Here is a 13,398-nt window from a genome sequence, read left to right as displayed (position 1 = left end):
AGAAAATCTTGTTGTCCTCCGCATCACCTCTGCGGAGCCGAGCCAGATATAACATAGTGTACGGGACCCCTTCATTCCTTAAAAACTGTTTCACGGTGCCAAATTCCCTTCTAGCAGCCTGGACGGCAACCATAAAATCCAGAAAAAAGGCCAATGTGTTACCCTGATGTACAATAGTGTCCTTCTCCATAGCCAGGCGCAAAATTGTGTCCCGGTCCTATATAATTCAGGACCCTGGCTATTATAGGGCGAGGAGGAGCCCCCGGGACCGGGCGCGCAGCCAGGGACTGATGGACACGCTCCACAATGAACATGCTGGACAAGTGTTCAGTACTGAAGATGTCCGACATTAGGTGTTCAATGTAGGTCTCCATCTTTCCCACATTTGCGATTCTCGCAGCCCGGTAATACGTATATTATTGCGCAGGGGCTGCGCTTCTAAGTCCTCGTTCTTTGCCTGGATGACTGAAAGGACTTTTGCCATATTGAAGGTTTTGTCTGAAATTGTGGACAGGCCATCATCCGCTGCAGAAACCCACTGTTCCACCTCCCCCATGCGAGCGCTTTGTTTCTCTAGTTGTATGGACATGTGGTCAAGCCGATGGTTCAACGCGGCCATTGCACCCTCGATAGATTGCAGACTGCGTTGCATGGCCACCAATGTGGATACTAACGTGAGGGGTCCGTCCGTTTGTGCGTCTGCCTCAGAGTCAGAAGCAGCTTTCTGCAGAGTCTTGGGAGCCCTTTGCGACTCGAAGGTGAGCCGTGACTGATTCTTGTCCGTCCTCCCCATTGTTGTGTTTGGTGCCCCAGTACTGAATGGAGGAGTCAACGTAAGGTGGGTACAGGCAGCTATTGTGCACCACCTAGGCCAGTGTGCCCACAGCAGGGCAAAGTTATTCTTGGTCTGCCTCCCCCGAGGCCTAAGGCGGTATAACAGAACCCTTCTCAGCACCTAAGGTGTCCCGCCAGTAAAGTTCCCAGTCACAGAGGTGCACTTCGGTGCAGTCCAGTACGTAGGCCGCTCAGGCCGCAGGGTAGCACATACGCTATGCAAAACTCAGAGTACACCTAACAGAAGCAAGGGATCTCCTCGCTGCCAAGCCTGTCCCAATGTCCAATACACCAGAGGCGGCAGGCCTATAATGAGTAAGTCGCTTCAGTGCCTATTTTGATTAAGGAGATTTCCAGGGGCATATAGATTAAAGGGCTTGTTTCACATAGTACTTCGTATGCCCTGGTGCGTCAGTACACACCGCTGCAGATGCGGTCTCGCCTAATGGCCAGCCTTACTACTTAGCAATGTTTCTGCCAGGCCTCTGTGAAGCAGTGAACAGCAGGCCCAGCGATGCCCCCGCTTGATATCTCTGCCACCGTCCTCAGTAGTAATCAGTGCAGGCGCACCTCCGGCCCGTGAAGGTAGATGTTACTGCTGCCAAGAACTGCACACAGCGTGGCGAGACCCCGCTCTCTCCCAGAGGCAGGCAACAGGGGGTCTTCGTCTAGGCAGGCCTCAGCTGGCTCCGCGCTCCGATTGCCGCAGCCGTGCTGAAATCAGGCCCCACGCTGGCCGCAGTTCACGGGACGCGACCTCAGTCCAAGGCCCGATCCCGCCTCCACGGCCCGAGCCTCAGTCGGGACCAGCCCCACTCACCGCACTGCTAGCGGTCTCCGCCGCACGATCAGTCACAGCGGCCGGATCCTCTCTCCGCTGGTGTTCACATCGCCAAATGGCCCCCTGTACCTTTGGTGCTCGTTTGTCCAGTGGGTCCCAGGAAGTTGGATGGCAGCCGTCGCAGAGCGCAGCCCCCCATAGCACAGGAGGGGTCGCGTAGGGAGACAGATAAAATACCAGGCCCCACACGTGGAATGGGCCTAGTGTAACTCGGGGACCCAACAAGGCCAACAAGGCCACAAAAACCACCAATGGGTGCAGCAGCTGACTGTGTAGCCACACAGGGTCCCAACAACCTCCAAATGCATGCGATGTAGCAGATAATAGGCAGATTGTGGCTCAGTCAGGCAGAGCCTCACAACAGTGCGGCCATCTTGCTGTGCGCCCTCTAGCGCACCCCCTTCCTCCAAGCCATCTTCTAGACGTTGAGTCGGAGGATGGGGAAGAACAGTATTTTGGGGTGTGTTACAACCCCCCAGGCAAGATACTTTGACAGACCTAGACATTATGGCGAACATGACCAGCAGAATCACCTTCTCGTGAGGGGGCAGTTCAAGTGCCTATGTCTTTTTTTTTCACGACCTCCAGGCAATGCTGAAGGACTACCAAGAGAGGGTTTGTGACCCTCCACAAGTCCAGCCCAATGCTCCACCTCCCAGAACACCAAGAGCTAGTCCTCCACCAATAACATCCAGGATGACGCCTGTATCGACCATAGCAGCACCCACTAGGGATGACTCATCATCATAAGATGACAGGGAGGACAGAGAAAATCTGGACAACCACACCAGAAATGGCAAATGGGACGGTTGCTTGATTCCCAAACCCTCACCTCCTGTACCGCAGCCCATGGATTCACCTTCGAAGGACATAGGAGAATTTCACAATTTGTTGATAGAGGGCTGCAACAAGATTCCAGCTGCCAATATCAATGAAGCAGTTTTACTACTTTCTCTAGGATTTTAAAGAACACACATGGAAATCCGTACTAGCCATCTCTATTAGACTTAAAAATGGGAAGAAGGCAAAAAGATTGAGGAATCTGGCAACTGTAGCAGCAGTCTTGCCACGTATACATTAAAAGTCCAAGGTCTCTGCGAACTATCCTACTTTTCTCATAGGGCATCCTGAACCAGACTCTGCAATTTCACAAGTGGCTCAGCACCGTACTAAGAACGCCTCCATTCCTATCTCTTCTCCACCAGATAAGGAGGGCAGGTGCTTGGACAGAATCAGTAAGAGATTTTCCACCATGTCTGCCATCAGTGTTCGTGTGGCCAGCTCACTGGCCGTTTAGGTTGCTACAACAGACAGATGTGGTCTGACATTGGTGCTTGAATACAGAAAATCATAGGCAAGAAAGATCTTGCAAAATGGTGAGCGCACGTCATCAGAGATCATAGACTGCGCAATGAACATGGCCTCCACTGGCTTTCGACAGGTAGCAGGAGTAGTGGTTATGAGACAACAAGGTTGTCTCGAAGCGACACAGTTCTGGCCAGAGATGCAATCCATCCAAAATCCTGAATATGTCCTATGATGGAGAAAACCCTTTTGGCAAAGACATAAATGAGGCTCTGTTAGCCATCAAGACCGACACGGGCACAGCTATATCTCTAGACTCCTTGCAGTTTTGTAAGCTCCTCTTTACGAGGTAAAGGGGAATCAGCGTATAGAGGATACTAGCGCTTCCATTCACAATATATGTCCTCCTACCAAAAGCAGACCTATCACCTGCCACTTGCAGTGGCATACAACAAAGAAAGGGCTAAAAGGAAACAAACCCCCAATGGTCGAGACAACAACCGCAGGGACCTTAACCAGGTGCTGGCTATCCCCAATCCTTCAAAAGCTCTGGGTGCAAACATTACCAACTACTCCCACCAATGTTGGCAATTACCATCTGACTGATGGGTATTAGATCTGGTCACCTGCGGCCATACTCTGAAGTTGAAGATGCTACCAGTCACTCCACCAAAGGGACCACACCCATCTCGTCTTCACTTACTCAGGAAAGAAGCCCTTGTCATGCTAGCCAAAGGAGCAATAGAAAAAGTTCCCCATCACCAGAAGGGCATGGGTTTCTACTCCTGTTTTTTCCTAATCAATAAGAAAACAGGAATGGCGACCCATCCTAGACCTCCGAAAATGAAACTAGTATCTACGCAGACAATCCTTTCGCATGGTTACCCTTTCCGACATCCTGCATCTCCTAAACCACGGATACCACATGACAAACATGAAATCAATCAATCAATCATGCCATTTGTATAGCGCACTACTCACCCGGGAGGGTCTCAAGGCGCTTGGGGGGAGGGGTATGCTACTGCTCGAACAGCCAGGTCTTGAGTTGTTTCCTGAAGGCGAGATGGTCCTGGGTCAGCCGAAGGTGGATGGGGAGGGAGTTCCAAGTCTTGGCAGCCAGGTAAGAGAAGGATCTTCCTCCGGCGGTGGCTCTTCGGATGCGTGGTACGGCTGCGAGGGCGAGGCTGGTGGACCGTAGCTGGCGGGTGGGCGTGTAGAAGGTCAGGCGGTCGTTGAGGTACTTGGGGCCCAGGTCGTGGAGAGACTTGTGTGCGTGGGTGAGGAGCCGGAACGTGATCCTCTTGTCGACGGGGAGCCAGTGCAGGTTCCTCAGGTGGCTGGAGATGTGGCTGCGTCGGGGGACATCCAGGATGAGTCGGGCGGAGGCGTTCTGGATGCGCTGGAGTCTTTTCTGTAGCTTGGCTGTGGTTCCGGCGTAGAGGGCGTTTCCGTAGTCCAGTCGGCTGGTGACGAGTGCCTGGGTGACAGTCTTCCTGGTCTCGGTCGGGATCCAGCGGAAGATCTTGCAAAGCATACGCAGGGTGTTGAAGCACGATGAGGAGACGGCGTTGACTTGTCTGGTCATCGAGAGGGAGGGGTCCAGGATGAAGCCCAGGTTGCGTTCGTGGTCGGTTGGCTTGGGTGCGGTGCCCAGGGCTGGGGGCCACCAGGAGTCGTCCCAGGCGGAGGGCGAAGATCCCAGGATGAGGACTTCCGTCTTGTCCGAGTTCAGTTTCAGGCGGCTGTCCTTCATCCACTCGGCGACGTCTTTCATCCCTTCGTGTAGGCAGGTTCTGGCGGTGTCGGGGTCTCTGGTGAGGGAGAGGATCAGCTGGGTGTCGTTGAGGTTGTGCTGGCGTGCGATGGCTGCGAGAGGTTTCATGTAGATGTTGAAGAGGGTGGGGCTGAGTGAAGATCCTTGCGGGACGCCGCAGATGACTTCGGTGGCCTCGGAGCGAAACGGGGGGAGGCGGACTCTGTGTTCTACCGGCGAGGAACGAGATGATCCACTCCAGTGCCTTCTCTTGGATACCGATGTTGCTGAGGCGCTGGACTAGGGTGCGGTGGCAGACCGTGTCGAACGCAGCGGAGAGGTCCAGGAGGATGAGGGCCACTGTTTCCCCCTTGTCGAGCAGGGTCCAGATGTCGTCGGTGGCTGCGATGAGGGCGGTCTCGGTGCTGTGGTTGGCTCTGAAGCCGGACTGCGAGGGGTCGAGGGATCCGTTCGTCTCGAGGAAGGCGGTCAGCTGTCTGACGATCTTCTCGATGACTTTAGCAGGAAAAGGGAGGAGCGAGATGGGGCGGAAGTTTTTGAGATCGGTGGGGCCCGCTGTAGGTTTCTTCAGGAGGGCGCTGATCTCGGCGTGCTTCCAGCTCTCTGGGAAGGTGGCGGTGTTGAAGGAGGTGTTGATGATGTTCCGGAGTTGGGGTGCGATGGTGGAGTCGGCCTTGTTGAAGACGTGGTGTGGGCAGGGGTCGGTTGGTGATCCGGAGTGGATGATGTTCATCGTGCGGGCTGTGTCTTCGGTGGTCACCGTGGTCCAGGTGCGAAGGGTGGCGGTGGGGGGCGTTGGTTCGACGGTTGGGTGCGTGGGTGGGGCGCCGAAGCTGTTGTGGATGTTGGCGATCTTGCGGTGGAAGAACGAGGCGAGGGAGTCGCAGAGGTCTTGTGACGGAGTGATGTCGTTGGTGCCGGTGCTGGGGTTGGAGAACTCCTTGACGATAGTGAAGAGCTCTTGGCTGTCGTGGGCGTTGTTGTCCAGTCGTTCCTTCAGGGATTTCTTCTTGGTGGTGTGGATGAGCTTGTGGTGCTTGCGGGTAGCGTGTTTGAAGGCGGTCATGTTGTTGGTGGTCCGGTTGAGGAGCCAGGCTTTCTCGAGGGTGCGGCAGGTCTTCTTGGAGTCCTTGAGGTCGTCGGTGAACCAGGATGCCTTCTTGCTTCTGGGTCTGCTGGGAGGGTTCTTTAGTGGCGCGAGGTCGTCGGCGCAGGCGGTCAGCCACTGTGTGAAGTTGCGGGCTGCTTCGTTGGGGTCCGTTGTGTTGGCGGGTGGGCTCTGGCTGAGGGAGGTGGTGAGCTGGTCTGCGGTGATCTTGCTCCAATTCCTGTGAGGTACCTGTTGCGGGTGGTGGTGGGTTGTGGATCTTTTGAAGCTGAAGTGGACGCAGCTGTGGTCGGTCCAGTGGAGTCCGGTGGCGTGGCTGAAGGTGATGTACTTGCTGGAAGAGAAGACGGGATCAAGCGTGTGGCCGGCGTAGTGGGTGGGGGTGTTGACCAGTTGCTTGAGTCCGAGGTTGGCGAGGTTTTCCAGCAGGGCGGTGGTGTTGCGGTCCTTGTTGTTCTCGAGGTGGAAGTTGAGGTCCCCGAGGAGGATGTAGTCAGTGGAGGGGAGTGCATGCGGGCTGATGAAGTCTGTGATGTCTCCGCTGAATTGTGTGCGTGGTCCCGGGGGTCTGTAAACGAGGGTGCCTCTGAGGGTCGTCTTAGGGTCGGTGTGAATCTGGAAGTGGAGATGTTCGGCTGCGGCGAAGGAGTCGTTGGCATCGGTCGTAATGCGGATGGTGTTCCTGTGGACGATGGCGATGCCACCTCCGGTCTGGTTGATGCGGCCCCTCCTGATGATCTTGTACCCGTCCGGGATGGCGATGTCGGGTGCAGAGGAGGCGTTCATCCAGGTTTCCGTGAGGAAGGCGACGTCCGGTGATGTAGCGTCGAGGAGGTTCCAGAGTTCTACGGCGTGTCTGTGGACGGAGCGGGTGTTGATCAGGATGCACTTGAGGTGGTTGCTGCTGGTGTTTGTCTTGGCGGGTGCGGGGCAGGTTCGGAGGCAGGTGAACTTGCAGGTGAAGGGTCCGTGAGTGCGTCTCGGGGTGGCTCAGCAGCAGGCGTTGGTCCGGCCGGCATTGAGTGCGTTGAGAGTGGCGGCGTCGTAGGTCAGTCGGGTCGTCTTGCCTCGGCGGGGAGGGCCAGGGGTCCTGGCGCTGGGCGCGGGCCAGGCGCAGACGGGCGCAGACGGGCTTACCTTTGGCGCCTCTTCGGCGCTCCCGCTGCGCGCGTCCGCTGCGCGGTCGCTCTGGGGGCGTCATAAGTAAGGAGCCGGGAGGGAGGAGCAGCTGGGTGGCGGGAGCGGGGCGGCGAATGGAATCACAGGGGGGCGGGGCCGCAGGGAGGCAGCGGCGGGAAATTCCAAGAAGCAGCGGGCAGCGGGAAATTCCCAGGAGCAGCGGGAAATTCCAAGGAGCAGCGGGCAGCGAGCGAAGGAATCTGCAGGCAGGAGGCGGCAAAGGCAGGCAGGAGCGGCAGCAGTGAGTGGGGCGACCAAGCCCTGTGGATTGGTGGGGTAATGCCTTTCTGATCAGATGGTCCGGGAACTATGCATATGCTTCAACCCCCATTCCTCTCATACCAAAGGTTCTTAGCAAAATGAAAGCAGTGTCCACAGACTATACCACTAGCATGCACTACCTGAACAAGCAAGGGGTCACCAAGATCGCTGATGCTCTCTAAGGAAGATCAAGAAATCTAGATCTTGCTAACAGCTCACAAGATAACTTGAACAAGCAATCTCTAAGCAGACACGCTCATCAGAACCAAGGACAGCTACCACAAGCGTCAGTGTTATGTTATGTTATGCTGGTTTTTTTATAGCGCACGGCTACTCAAAGAGTGTCCCGGCGCTTTGGTTGCAGACCTATCTCATAACACAACAAGAAAGAAGAGAAATTAAAAAAACAGAAGATACAGAGAAGAGAGAGAAACAAAACCCAGGGCGCAGCTAAGAGGTGAAAAGCCAAGTTTTAAGCCCTTTCCTAAAAGCCAGTAGGTTAGACGTGCTGCGTAGCACCACTGGCAGCGTGTTCCAGAGCTGGGGGGCTAGCAATCTGAAGGAACGGCCTCCAATACGTGCCCTTTTGACACGCGGAACATTGGCAAGGTACAAGGACCCTGTGTAGGACAAGATCTTCTTTATCTGGGGCAAACCAGCATTGGATCTCTTTGCAAAAAGCACGAACAACAAATGCCAGTTCCATGCAAGTCGATACCCTCACCAGGATTGGTGGGGGAATGCCTTTCTGATCAGATGGTCCGGGAACTATGCATATGCTTCAACCCCCATTCCTCTCATACCAAAGGTTCTTAGCAAAATGAAAGCAGAGCGCTGTCACCTCCCCCCACGATAGCCCCCAGATGACCTATACAGCATTGGTACACAGAGCTTCTTCTGCAATTTGAAACCAACCATATTCGCCTGCAAACATTCGAACACTGTTTATGATGAGCCAAGGCCAGATCCTTCATCAAGACCTAACTTCTCTTAACTTATGCGCTTGGCACCTGAATTCCATAAATTCAGAGAGCTGATCATTTCTCAGGACTGCAGGGATATTCTCTCTAACGCAAGGGCAGAAGCCACCATAAAAACATATAAACCGAAATGGAAATATTTCTGTTTATGGTGCCAGATATCAAAGCTGCATCCTCTATAGGGATCACCTGAGCAGATACTATCCTATCTTCTCTTGCTAGCTAAGTCTGGGTTGGTGCATGCCTATATTAAGGTACATCTTGCAATATCCAGATAAAAGCGTTCATCTCGTTCACGCTCTTTGTGCTCAAGCAGAAACATGAATGAGGATTGTTCATTTTTTTTTTCCCTCCAGTAAGGGCTCCTCCCCCAGACAGGCACCTGAACATATTTCTGTCTCAACTGATGAGGAGTCCAATTGAACCTATACACTGAGCAGGCCTAAATTACTCGTATGGAAAGTCTCATTGTTGCTAGCGCTCATTTCTGACAGAAGGGTGACTGAGATACAGGCTTTCACAAGTCAAGAACCCTTCTTGTGCTTCACAGACGATTCTGTCGTTCTCAGAACCAGTCCAAAATTCATTCCCAAGTCCCTTTTGACTTTCCCCTTTATGAGCCTTTAATATTATGGACTTTCTTCCTGAATCCTACCTCACCAACGGAAAGGTCTTGCCATACGCTAGATAGCAAAAGGAGTTAAAGTCGTACCTCCATCGCACCAAACAGCTTAGAAAAACGGACTTGCTGTTGAACTCATATGGACACACTCGTAAGTGTGTTTCTGTCCCAAAAGAAGCCATCGCTCTGATGAATTTCAGTCACAATCCAGTTTTGCCACTCAAAGGCAGACAAACCGCTCACAACAAAAACTAGGGCACATTCAACTAGGGGAGTGTCCCTCTCAACTGCTTCGTTTGCAGGAGTGCCTCTGTAGAAAATCTGTCTTCCTGCCACCTGGAAGTGTGTGTTTACATTCGCATAGCATTTTTGCCTGGAATTGGCACAGCGCAGTCATGCAATGGTTGGAGAAGCTGTGTTACGCCACTTATTTTTATAAGGTGAGCCTCTATTGGTTACATGGGGTTGATTCTGTATTTATGAAAAGTCTATTGGGATATATGTATGTGTATATATATATATATATATATATATATATTCACTGAAAAAACCATAGGTTTCAGGTCATATATAGTTAGGTGTTAGCATTTAAAAAAACGTGCAAATTCACTGAAAAAACCATAGGTTTCAGGTCATATAAAGTTAGGAATTAGCATTTAAAAAACCATCGAAATTGCTCCTATATAGATAGTTTTACTAACTGTATTTCGCGCACTGTGGTAAATAAATAAATAATACCCTATTTTTGAATGCTTGAATGAATAACAGATAGCTCAATAAATAAGAGTCAAGATTCGAGGTAGTAGGAGTTGTTGCAGGTTTATTACAGCATAAGGATAGGATCAGGACAACCTGCATAGGGTGAGCAGAATGACAGGGCCCAGCAGGACAACTGGGACCCAGTAGGGGAAAAAGAGGCCCAGCAGCTGCTGGGGCTTGGTCTGGGATGAGCTTGGAATGAGCTTGGAATGAGCGCGCTAGCATTTAATAACAAAAACAGGCATATATACATAGCGCGAACACATAGCATTACATTGCAGTAGGCGTAACAGTGGGTGGAGTAGAAGGCGTGACGTGTAACAGTCGCGAAAGATAAGGGTGAAAGTAGGTGTAACTGGGAGTTTACATAGACATGTGATGCGAACGTAACAGAATATGTCATGAATGGGCGGACACATAGGAGGGGGCTACCTAAGGAGCCGGGACCTCTAATCTAATGGTGCGCGAAAACTGACAATGACGTGTTACTAGGAGAAGCTGGGGGCTACGAACTCTGTGCTAGGAGCAGAGACTAGAGTCTGGAGGGTCGGAGCGACATGTACCTAAACCCTATCTGGTATCTAATGTTTAGGGAACATGTTGATATAAACTAGAAGTCATGAGGGGAAAGGCTAACTTGATTCTAAGACTGGACCATGCATTATTCTACATGAAATGCGTGATGAAGAATACTAAATGACCATTAAATACAGTATTTCTCTAACAGGGAGACGAGAAGGCTAGACAACGACGGAAACTATTGATGCAGTTCAGTAGCTTAGGAATGCAAAGGAGGAGGACTGAACTGATAGCTGGAACTATAACATACTTTTGGCAGACTTAGAGGCAGGGCCGGGCTGCACCGGGCAGTGCGAGGCAGGAAGTAAGTGAAAGGTCGAGGATACAGGTGGGGGCTGTATCGCTCCTCAGCGAGGCTTTCAGGAGACAGGAGCTGAATCTGTGGTCCGGGCCCTTTTGAGGCCTAGAAACGGGGACTTTATAATGGAATAACGTGCACACTGAGAAACGTGGCAACATTACTTACATAGGCCTGATATTCGTAGTATTCACGAGGACTGGAAATTAACATACCAGAGGTGGACACAACTGTAATTGTGTCTTTAATCAGAATGGGGAATAACATATGCATATTGGTCATGCATACATAACATATGATGGATGGGGCGTAGGGACACAGAACATGGCAAAATTTACTTTTCCACATTCCCTCCTTGTCACTACGTTTACATCAGGAAACATCAATATTCATGATACCGTCTATCATTTCATACAGTACCATTTGCTCGTCTCGAATTGTCTTGGAACGGGATTTAGAACGGGGCTTGGGACTAGGGATACAAGAGGTAGCACACATGCTGCAAATCGCAGGGCCACATTGTATACAGAGGCAGCAGCTAAATATGATCGCTACTGCAATACCTAGAAAGGACAGGACTTTCCATCCCCATGCGGAAATTACATTCCAGAACCAACCGGACCATGTCCAGGTGCCTGGATCTTGATGTAACAGATGGGCAATTTTATGGAGTCTGGTTATAGCTGAATAAACAGACGGCGCGTTATTTGGAATGAAAATGCAACAACTGGATCCGAGAATTCTACAGGCCCCGCCCCTATCGGCCAGTATGACGTCAAGGACGAGACGATTCTGTAAAACGACAATTCTCATAAAGGATTGCTCTTCAGTTAAGTTACCTAGAGCGGAGGCAGTCTCATCTACTACTGCTTCAAGGGTTCTTGTTAACCTACGAATAAGCTTACTATTTACAACTGTACCTAAATAAGGGAAAACACCTTTATCTATATCAATGAATTGCTCTGCGGCGGTTTCAGTATAATCGACAATCGGGAGATTTCTCTTGTGTCTAGTGTGTACTAAGAAAGAATTCCTATGATAATCAGGTGGGGCTAGAAAAACAGGTGGCAGTAGGAAAGCAATGTAACAGGTTCCCTCCCAATCGAGGGGCAGACGGACATATGCAGTTTGACCACAAACAAAATAAGAATGACGTGAAGCTTTAAAAATAGATTTCCTACTGTCACTATACTGGATAACAGTAGTACATTCACTATGTCCTATATGTACAGAACCATAACTACGGACACATAATTCGCCTTTGACTGGTAGTACTGAAATAGCAGGTAAGTCTGGAGTAGTATCAGACTGAACATTCAGGACCATGAAATTCGACGAATAATTTCCTAAATTATATACCTCATTTTCTAAATCTAAACCTGTTCTATGGGGGAAACCTTGCTTGTCTGGAAAACATGTACTGTTAAGAAAAGACATATCTGTTGAGGACGACGTTAGCGTGGACCATGCTCCACACGAACCATTGTGTGAAAATGGATAAGGAAACAGTGGCAGAACTCCCTTCGATGTCTGGAAAGGGGGGAGTCGACCACACACCCAACAATTAGTGGCATTGCTGGTCTGGTTGTGAATAATGTAACATACGGATGAATGTGTTATTACGCATGGCGAGGCGGTATGAATATTCGTGAGGAGGCAGATCACTAAACGTGTGCTCTACTGTAGCATGAGCAGACATATTTACATGAGGAACTGGAAAACACAGATAGAAAGCATAACTGGTGCAGGAAATCATTAGGCTGAGAAATAATATGAAACTCAGAAAAACGATGCATTGTAGTGAACTGCGACTGACTCTCTCACTATGGGGGTCTATTTTATACATGTCAGAAACAGTCTAACCGTTTCACCTAGGGGAGGACTTATACAATCAAACTGGCTGACTTATTAGACCTGAGCTTTAACTTATACTCCTGTTGCGGAGTTTTCTCTAACAAGGGAGGGGTTGTAATAAAGTCTGGTGCGGGACAGTCCTTTAAAACAATGTTCTGGCAATCTTTCGAATCCTGGGAAATGTTCTTGGCAATGTCTTTAAAGTCTGGCTTTGGTCCTTTAAAAAGTTTTACATGAGAGAGGTGCACCCACCCCTTCCTGCCTTCTAACTTGACGGCAGTTCGGGTGGTCAAGAGGACCTGACGTGGTTCCTTCCAACGTGGTTCCAGCGGACTTGATCTGTCAAAATTGCGGACCATCACCAAGGATCCTGGAACGATCTCGTGCGGTGCCACCTCTGTATTGTCTGGAAATGCGGCGGCAACCTGTGAACGACATGAGTTGAGGGCAGACATCAAGGAAGCTAGGTAATCTGTCAGCATATTACATGAAACATCGGTAATACTTCGGGGTCTAGGAGTACCCCACATGTTAGGGGGGCGGCCGAAAACGACCTCATACGGGGACAGACCTGTTCTGGAATGTGCGACCATGCGCATGTAAAACAGAGCGACTGGCAAAGCTACTAACCAGTCTACACCTTTGTCTTTACAGATTTTTGCTATACGGATTTTCAGAGTCTGATTATGTCTCTCGACTAGTCCAGCTGCTTCTGGATGGCGTACACAATGGAACTTCCACTGGTACCCTAACAACAGGGAAACATGTTTCATGAGTTCGGATGAGAATGGCTGACCGTTATCAGAATATACGACTCTAGGGAGTCCGTATCTAGGGAAGAATTCACGAACCAACTGCTTGGCAGTGGTCGCAGCTGTGTAATCTGGGACTGGATATGCTTCTGTCCATCTGGACAAAGCGCATACAACTACAAGGACATACTTGAAACCTCGACATCGCTCCATCTGAATATAATCCATCTGGAGGACCTCAAAAGGGTGGTC

The sequence above is a fragment of the Lissotriton helveticus genome, chromosome 3_1, assembly GCF_964261635.1.
Source record: "Lissotriton helveticus chromosome 3_1, aLisHel1.1, whole genome shotgun sequence".
In the NCBI taxonomy this organism is placed as follows: domain Eukaryota; kingdom Metazoa; phylum Chordata; class Amphibia; order Caudata; family Salamandridae; genus Lissotriton; species Lissotriton helveticus.
The sequence above is the reverse complement of the archived record's forward strand: the minus strand, read 5'-3'. Positions refer to the sequence as shown.